General features: G+C 36.5%; 1 protein-coding gene across 2 annotated transcripts in view; it reads right to left on the bottom strand.

Moving 5' to 3' along the window:
- The window catches only part of TWF1 (twinfilin actin binding protein 1), a 37,501-nt gene that overhangs the window by 2,718 nt on the left and 27,584 nt on the right, over positions 1–7,199 (bottom strand). The window lies entirely within an intron of this gene.

Here is a 7,199-nt window from a genome sequence, read left to right as displayed (position 1 = left end):
TAAGCAGAGTAGATTTAGTATAATTCTTAAGGGCCCTAGGATTTTTGGAATAGTAAATGAGTACTGGCTTCAACTTCAGGTCACCAGCTACATTAGCTTCCAACAAGTGTCAGCCTGTCATTTGAAGCTGTGAAGCCAGGCATTGACTTCTCCTCTCTAGCTATGAAAGTCCCGCATGACATCTTCCAAAAGAAGGCTGTTACCTCTACACTGAAAATGTATTGTTTAGTGTGGCCACCTTCAGTAATTATCTTGGCAAGATCTTCTGGAGAACTTGCTGCAGCTTCTACATCAGCACCTGCTGCCTCACCTTGCACTTTTATGTCATGGAGATGGGTTTGTTTTTTTTTTTTACTTGAACCTCAGAAACCAGCATCATTTAGCTTTAAACTTTTCTTCTGAAGCTTCCTCACCTCTGCCAAGCTTCATGGAGTTGAAGAGAGTTTTTAGGACCTTGTTCTGGATTAGGCTTTGGCTTAAGGGAATGTTGTGACTGGTCTGATCTTCTTTCCAGACCACTCAAACTTTCTTCATCTCAACAATAAGGCTGTTTCACTCTCTTATCATTCATGTATTCTCTAGAAGAGCACTTTAAAAAAAATTTTTTTAATGTTTATTTTTGACAGAAAGAAACAGAGCGTGAGTGGGGGAGGGGCAGAAAGAAAGGGAGACACAGAATCCAAAGCAGGCTCCAGGCTCCATTCTGTCAGCACAGAACCCGACGTGGGTCTCAAACTCACAAACCATGAGATCATGAGCTGAAGTTGGACACTTAACCCATGAGCCACCCAGGCACCCCTAGGGTAGCACTTTTAATTTCCTTCAAGAAATTATACTTTGCATCACAAGTTGGCTGTTTGGTACAATAGGTCTAGCTTTTGGTCTATATTGGCTTTTGGCATGCCTTCCTCACTAAACTTAATCATTTCTAGCTTTTGATTTAAAGTAAGAGATGTGGGACACTTCCTTTCACTTGAACACTTAGAAGCCATTGTAGGGTTATTAATTTGCCTAATTTCAATATTGTTGTGTCTCAGGGAGCAGGGAGGCCTTAGAAGAGGGAGAGAGATGGGGGAACAGTAGGTCAGTAGAGCAGTCAGAACACACACATTTATTTCTACGTTCCCTGTCTTATATGGGTACCGTACATGAGGCCCCCAAACAAAACAGAAACGTCAGAGGTCACTGACCACAGATCACCATAACAAATACAATAATAATTAAAAGTTTGAAATATTGCAAGAATTACCAAAATGTGACAGGTACTAAGTGAGCAAATACTATTGGAAAAATGTGCCAATAGATTCGCTCGACCCAGGGTTGCCATAAATCTTCAATTTATAAAAGCTGCATTATCTGCAAAGTGAAATAAAATGATTTATGCCTATGAGTATGTATTTTAATTTTTTCCAGCTTTCTCGTGGTCTAGCTAACATAAAATTATACATACTTCAGGTGTTCAATGTGTGGTTTGATTTACATATACATTGTGAACTGATTACAACAATCAAGCTAATTAGCACAGCCATCACCTCACATCACTACCTTTTTTGATTTGTTGGTGTGGTGAGCACATTTAAGATCCACTCTGTTAGCAAATTTCAGCATACAACACAGTGTTATTAACTATACTCATCAACCTGTGCATTAGATCCAAAACTCAGTCATTTTATAATTGAAAGTTTGTATTCTTTGACCCACCTCTCCTCATACTCTTTTATAGTTTGTGCTATAAGAGTGGACATAAATAGGAATGGCTTTTTAATCATTCAAATTCTTTTTTTTAATCATTCAAATACGAATCTCAAAAATAGTCAATATGGAGACAATAGCAATGAATCTCCAAAATTAATGCTAAGATTTCATTCCTCTGATGAAATTAGGGGAAAAAATCATCTCATGAGATACTCTCATCTAAAACAATAATTAACAAATAATCAACTTGATTCCACAGATCTTCTGATTGTTTTCAATGGTCCAGACATTTATAATAGCAATGAACCATTAATAATGAACATTACTAAGTCCTTGTTTTCTAGGAGCTTGTTCTCAGGAGAAAATCCCTATTTGATGGAGATGAGACACTGGGATGATACAAGTAAATAAAACAGGATCAGATAGTGAGAAATATAAGGGAAACATTAAAACTATGTGTGTGATAAAGAGATTACCTTGGATTAAAAGATGTAACAACACCCAAGCTCAAAAAACAAACAAAATGAAACCTACCAATGTATGGTCTCAGAAATGATAACCATTGCTATAACTTAGAAAAAAGAAAATAAAAAAATAAAAATTGAATCAAGTTTTATTTGGTGTTTAGCTCTGTTATCAGATGCCCTTGGGTTAGCAATGACCTAAGAATAAGACGTTGTCATCAAATTTCTACTACTATCCCGGGGCAAGGATTATTATCTTTTAGATTATGTCAGGTATTTTCCTCTACTAGGCTATTTATGCATCAGGGTAGTTTGTTGAAGATAGCTGTTAAGGTTATCTAACTCTCTGGTTGCTTGCATTAACCCCATACTTATCTGGCACCCTTTACATTTTGATTTCTTGCCTGGATTTGCCTTTTAGAAGACAATGCACAGTGAAAAAGACTATGGCAACCTACGTATCAGTTTTCTGTTTCAGAGTGTTTTTTAATGTTTATTTTATTTTTGAGAAAGAGAGCATGAGTGGGTGAGGGGCAGAGAGAGAGAGAGAGAGAGAGAGAGAATCTGAAGTAGGCTCCTGACTCTGAGCTGTCAGCACAGAGCCCAATATGGTGCTTGAACTCATGAACCACGAGTCGAAGTCGGACGCTTAACTGAGCCACCCAGGTGCCCCTCAGCGTCTCTGTATGATTAGTAAATTCACGTCCTGGTTTATACCTAAGTCTTTCAAAAGTGTAGGTAGCATGAATTAAATTTTCACAATTGATCATGTCAGGTTGATCTGCAATTCTAAAATTCAAACCTTAGACTTTGAGTGACCCTTTCTCCTACTACAGCCATTCTAATAGCCAGATGGTGTCTTGACCTCTTTTTAGAATTAAAAAGGAGCTACTAGCTCCAGCAATTGCACTACTAGGTATTTATCCAGAGAATTTACCCAAAAATACTAATTCAAAGGGATACATGCACCTCAACATTTATAGCAGCAATACTTACAATAGCCAAATCATGGAAACAGCCCTAATGTCCATCGACTGATGAACAGATAAAGAAAATGTGGTATGTATACAACAGAATATTACTCAACCATAAAAATGAATGAAATCTTGCCACGTGCAATGTCATGGATAGGGCTAGAGAGTATTATGTTAAGCAAAGTAAGTCAGAGAAAGACAAATACCGTATGATTTCACTTATGTGTAGAATTTAAGAAAAAACAAATGGGGAAAATAAAACAAACATGGGGGAAAGGAGAGAGAGAGGCAAACTAAGAAACAGACTCTTAACTATAGAGAACGAACTGATGGTTACCAGAGGGAAGGTGTGTGGGGAGATGGGTTAAATATGTGATGGGGATTAAGGAGTGCACTTGTGATGAGCACTGGGTGTTGTATGTAAGTGTTGAATCACTAAGTTGTACACCTGAAACTAATATTGCATTGTATGTTAACTAACTGGAATTTAAATAAAAACTTTTCAAATGTATAGTTAACACTATGGTGATGATTATCTGGCAATATACAAGTGCATTAAATCACCATCTTGCATACCTTAAACTTACACGATGTTATATGTCAATTATATCTCAATAAAGCTAGGAAAGAAAGAACTTAAAAATTAAGCAAGAGACTGCATACTTAGTTCCTCCTCCCCTTTGTAAAATGGCTAAATAATGACAGAACTTTTCCTAGAAAGTGAGGAATATTTCCATAACATATTTTAGAAGAAGACTAACACTTTTCTTTATAGTGATAACACAATTTGACTATTATAGGTTAGTGAGTGGCCTCAAAAATATGTTGAAGTGTTAACCAATAGCTTTAAAAAAAGTCAACGCTTCCATTAATGGTATTCTTTGGTCAAATATTCTTAAATAAATTCATGTTATTAGAAAAAACTTGTTACAGCTTACTCCGTTAAACATTAGGAAACCCTGCCATACCAAGATTGTTTTTCTTTTTTGACAGAGAAAGATCAGTAAGAACATGTGCCATTAAATACTCAGGGCTCAAAAATGACAAAGGAGCTCCAAAAATTTGCCTCTCCATAAAAACAATGAATACAATGGCAAAAATTGTCAGAACTGACTTTTTTAGAACTAGAAACTTTACAATAACCCAAGGGACATTTACTTAAGAAAAAGGGCTGAATCCCAATAGGAATGACAAGTGTTGTGGCATTTTAATTTGTCCTAATACTACCCCTTATGTCCAGCTTGCAGCCTTGAAGAAAAAGCAGCCCACATTCTTGGTACCAGAGAGTGCAGAACAGACCTGGAGCTCTTTCAAAGCTTCCTTCTGAAAGAATTGTAGTTGTTTTACCACTCAGGTGGTTCCAATGACGTCCTAGGTCTTATCTTTATTTGACCTGACTAAAGCTCACCCACCTAGTGCTAAAAACCTCCCTGCGGAGTCATTTGTCAAAAACATTTGCTGGCTAATGATTTAATCACAGCTGGCTGAAGTGATGAATAAGAGGACAAACAATAGGTTAACTAAAAAGTTTAAAAGAAAAATCTGACAAATAAGATATTCATTATGGCTTTTAAGATCTCTAACATATTCCTGGGAACCAAGAAAACCACGCAAATGTGCAAGGCCATGCACATGCTCGAAATGAAAAAGACCTGAGAAATCCCTAAGCTCTCAACTCTGGCTGACCTTGTGGCTCTAAGTGAGGATTAAGGCAGAGTCTAAATTACCTAGTTTAGTGTGGAAGGTGGGTCTCTATATGCGCTCAGAGCCCTAGCCAAGACTCCTTTATTGGGAGATTTATTGGCTGCAGATGTTTAAGGAAATCTCGGTCTATTCAATAGTGATGACTAAGCTGAACAGAGACTTTGGTGGCCACACATTACGAAGAATACACACTTTACAGGATTTGTTTATCAAAGTCATTAAACAACTAAAACAATTAGCAACAATAAGTCTCGGGGAGGGGACGGAGTGATTTCCAGAGTTGCCACTATTTAAAATGCCCAGTTTTCAACAAAGACATACCATACATACAAAGAAAAAACAAACTATGACCTATACCCAATATAAAAAAAAAAAAAGTCAATAGAAACTACCTGAGGAAGCCTGGATGTTGGATCTACTGGAGAAGGACTTTATCAGCTATTTTAAATATGTTCAAAGAGCTAAAGGAAATCATGTCTGAAGAACCAAAGAAAAGTATAAGAATGTTTTACCATATAGCAAATATCAATAAAAAGATAAAAATTATAAAAAGGAACCAAATAAAAATCCTGATGTTGGAAAGTACAATAACTAAAGTAAAAATTCACTAGAATGGCTTACCAGCATATTTGAGCAGGACAAAAGAAATCAATAAATATGAAGATAAATCAAATGAGGGAAAGAAAAAATAAGGAAAAATGAGCAGATCTTTAGAAACCTATGGGACACCCTGAAGTTTACCAACATACATGTAATGAGAGTCCTAAAAGGAGAGGTGAGAAAGTGCTAGAAAGAATATTTGAAGAAATGATGGACAAAATTTTTCCAAATTTGATGAAAATTAATCTATGCATCCAAGAAATTAACAACTGCAAGTTGTTAAACTTAAAAAGATAAAGAGGACAAACTTAAACAGAGCCACACCTAGACTGGTCATAAGGTCAGAGAATCTTGAAAGCAGCAAAAACAAAGTGACTCAGTAGGTATAAAGAATCCTCAATAAGATTAATAGATATAGATTTCTTATGAGTTAGGAAGCCAGCTAATAAAACTTATTAGAAAGAATATAAAATAAAATTAAGGACTTTTTGTGCATGGATTTGATGTTATCAGTTTTGTTTACTTGGGTTTTTTTTTTTAAATTGTTTTTAATTTTACTTTTTTCTTTTTACCTTTGGATTCCCCTTACCCATTTCTCCCACCATCTGTCCCATTTCTAGAAATCACAGATCTGTTCTCTGTATCTATGAGCTTGTTGAGGTATTTCTGTTTGTTTCTTTTTTTAGAATCCACATATAAGAGAGATTATACAGTATTTGACTCTCTCTATATATTTCACTTAGCATAATGACCTCAAGGTCCATATATGTTATTGCAAATAAAAGGATTTCACTTTTTTATGGCTGAATAATATTCCATTGTCTGTATATACCACTGCTTATTTATCTATTCATCCATTGATGATCACTTAAGTTTTTTCCATATTTTGGCTATTGTAAATAATGCTGCAGTGAACAAATGGGGGTGCATTTTTTTTTTTAGTTAGTATTTTTGTTTTCGTCAGATAAATACCCAGAAATGGAACTGCTGGATTATATGGTACTTCTAATTTTAATTTTTTGATGTATCTCCATCCTGTTTTCTATAGTTCCACCAATTTATATTCTCACCAACAGTGCATGAGGGTTCCTTTTTCTCCACATCTTCAACACTTATTATATCTTGCCTTTTTTATGCTAGCCATCCTTACTGGTTGAGGTGATATTTAGTTATGGTTTTGATTTGCATTTCTCTGATGATTAATGATGCTCAGCATTTTTTCATGTACCTGTTGGCAATCTGTATGTCTTTTCTGGACAAATGTCTATTCATATCTTCTGCCCTTTAAAAATATTTAATTGGAGGGGCGCCTGGGTGGCGCAGTCGGTTAAGCGTCCGACTTCAGCCAGGTCACGATCTCGCGGTCCGTGAGTTCGAGCCCCGCGTCAGGCTCTGGGCTGATGGCTCGGAGCCTGGGTCCTGTTTCTGATTCTGTGTCTCCCTCTCTCTCTGCCCCTCCCCCGTTCATGCTCTGTCTCTCTCTGTCCCAAAAATAAATTTAAAAAAATGTTGAAAAAAAAAAAATTTAAAAAAATATTTAATTGGAGCACCTGGGTGGCTCAGTTGGTTGCACAACCGACTTCAGCTCAGGTCATGATCTTGCAGTTGGTGAGTTCAAGCCCCACGTCAGGCTCTGTGCTGACAGCTCAGAGCCTGGAGCCTGCTTCGGATTCTTTGTTTCCCCCTCTCTCTGCCCCTCCCCTGCTCACGCTCTGTGTCTCTCTGTCTCTGAATAATAAATAAATGTTAAAAAAAAATTTTT

This window comes from Neofelis nebulosa, chromosome 8 (genome assembly GCF_028018385.1).
Source record: "Neofelis nebulosa isolate mNeoNeb1 chromosome 8, mNeoNeb1.pri, whole genome shotgun sequence".
Taxonomy (NCBI): domain Eukaryota; kingdom Metazoa; phylum Chordata; class Mammalia; order Carnivora; family Felidae; genus Neofelis; species Neofelis nebulosa.
The sequence above is the reverse complement of the archived record's forward strand: the minus strand, read 5'-3'. Positions and strand labels throughout refer to the sequence as shown.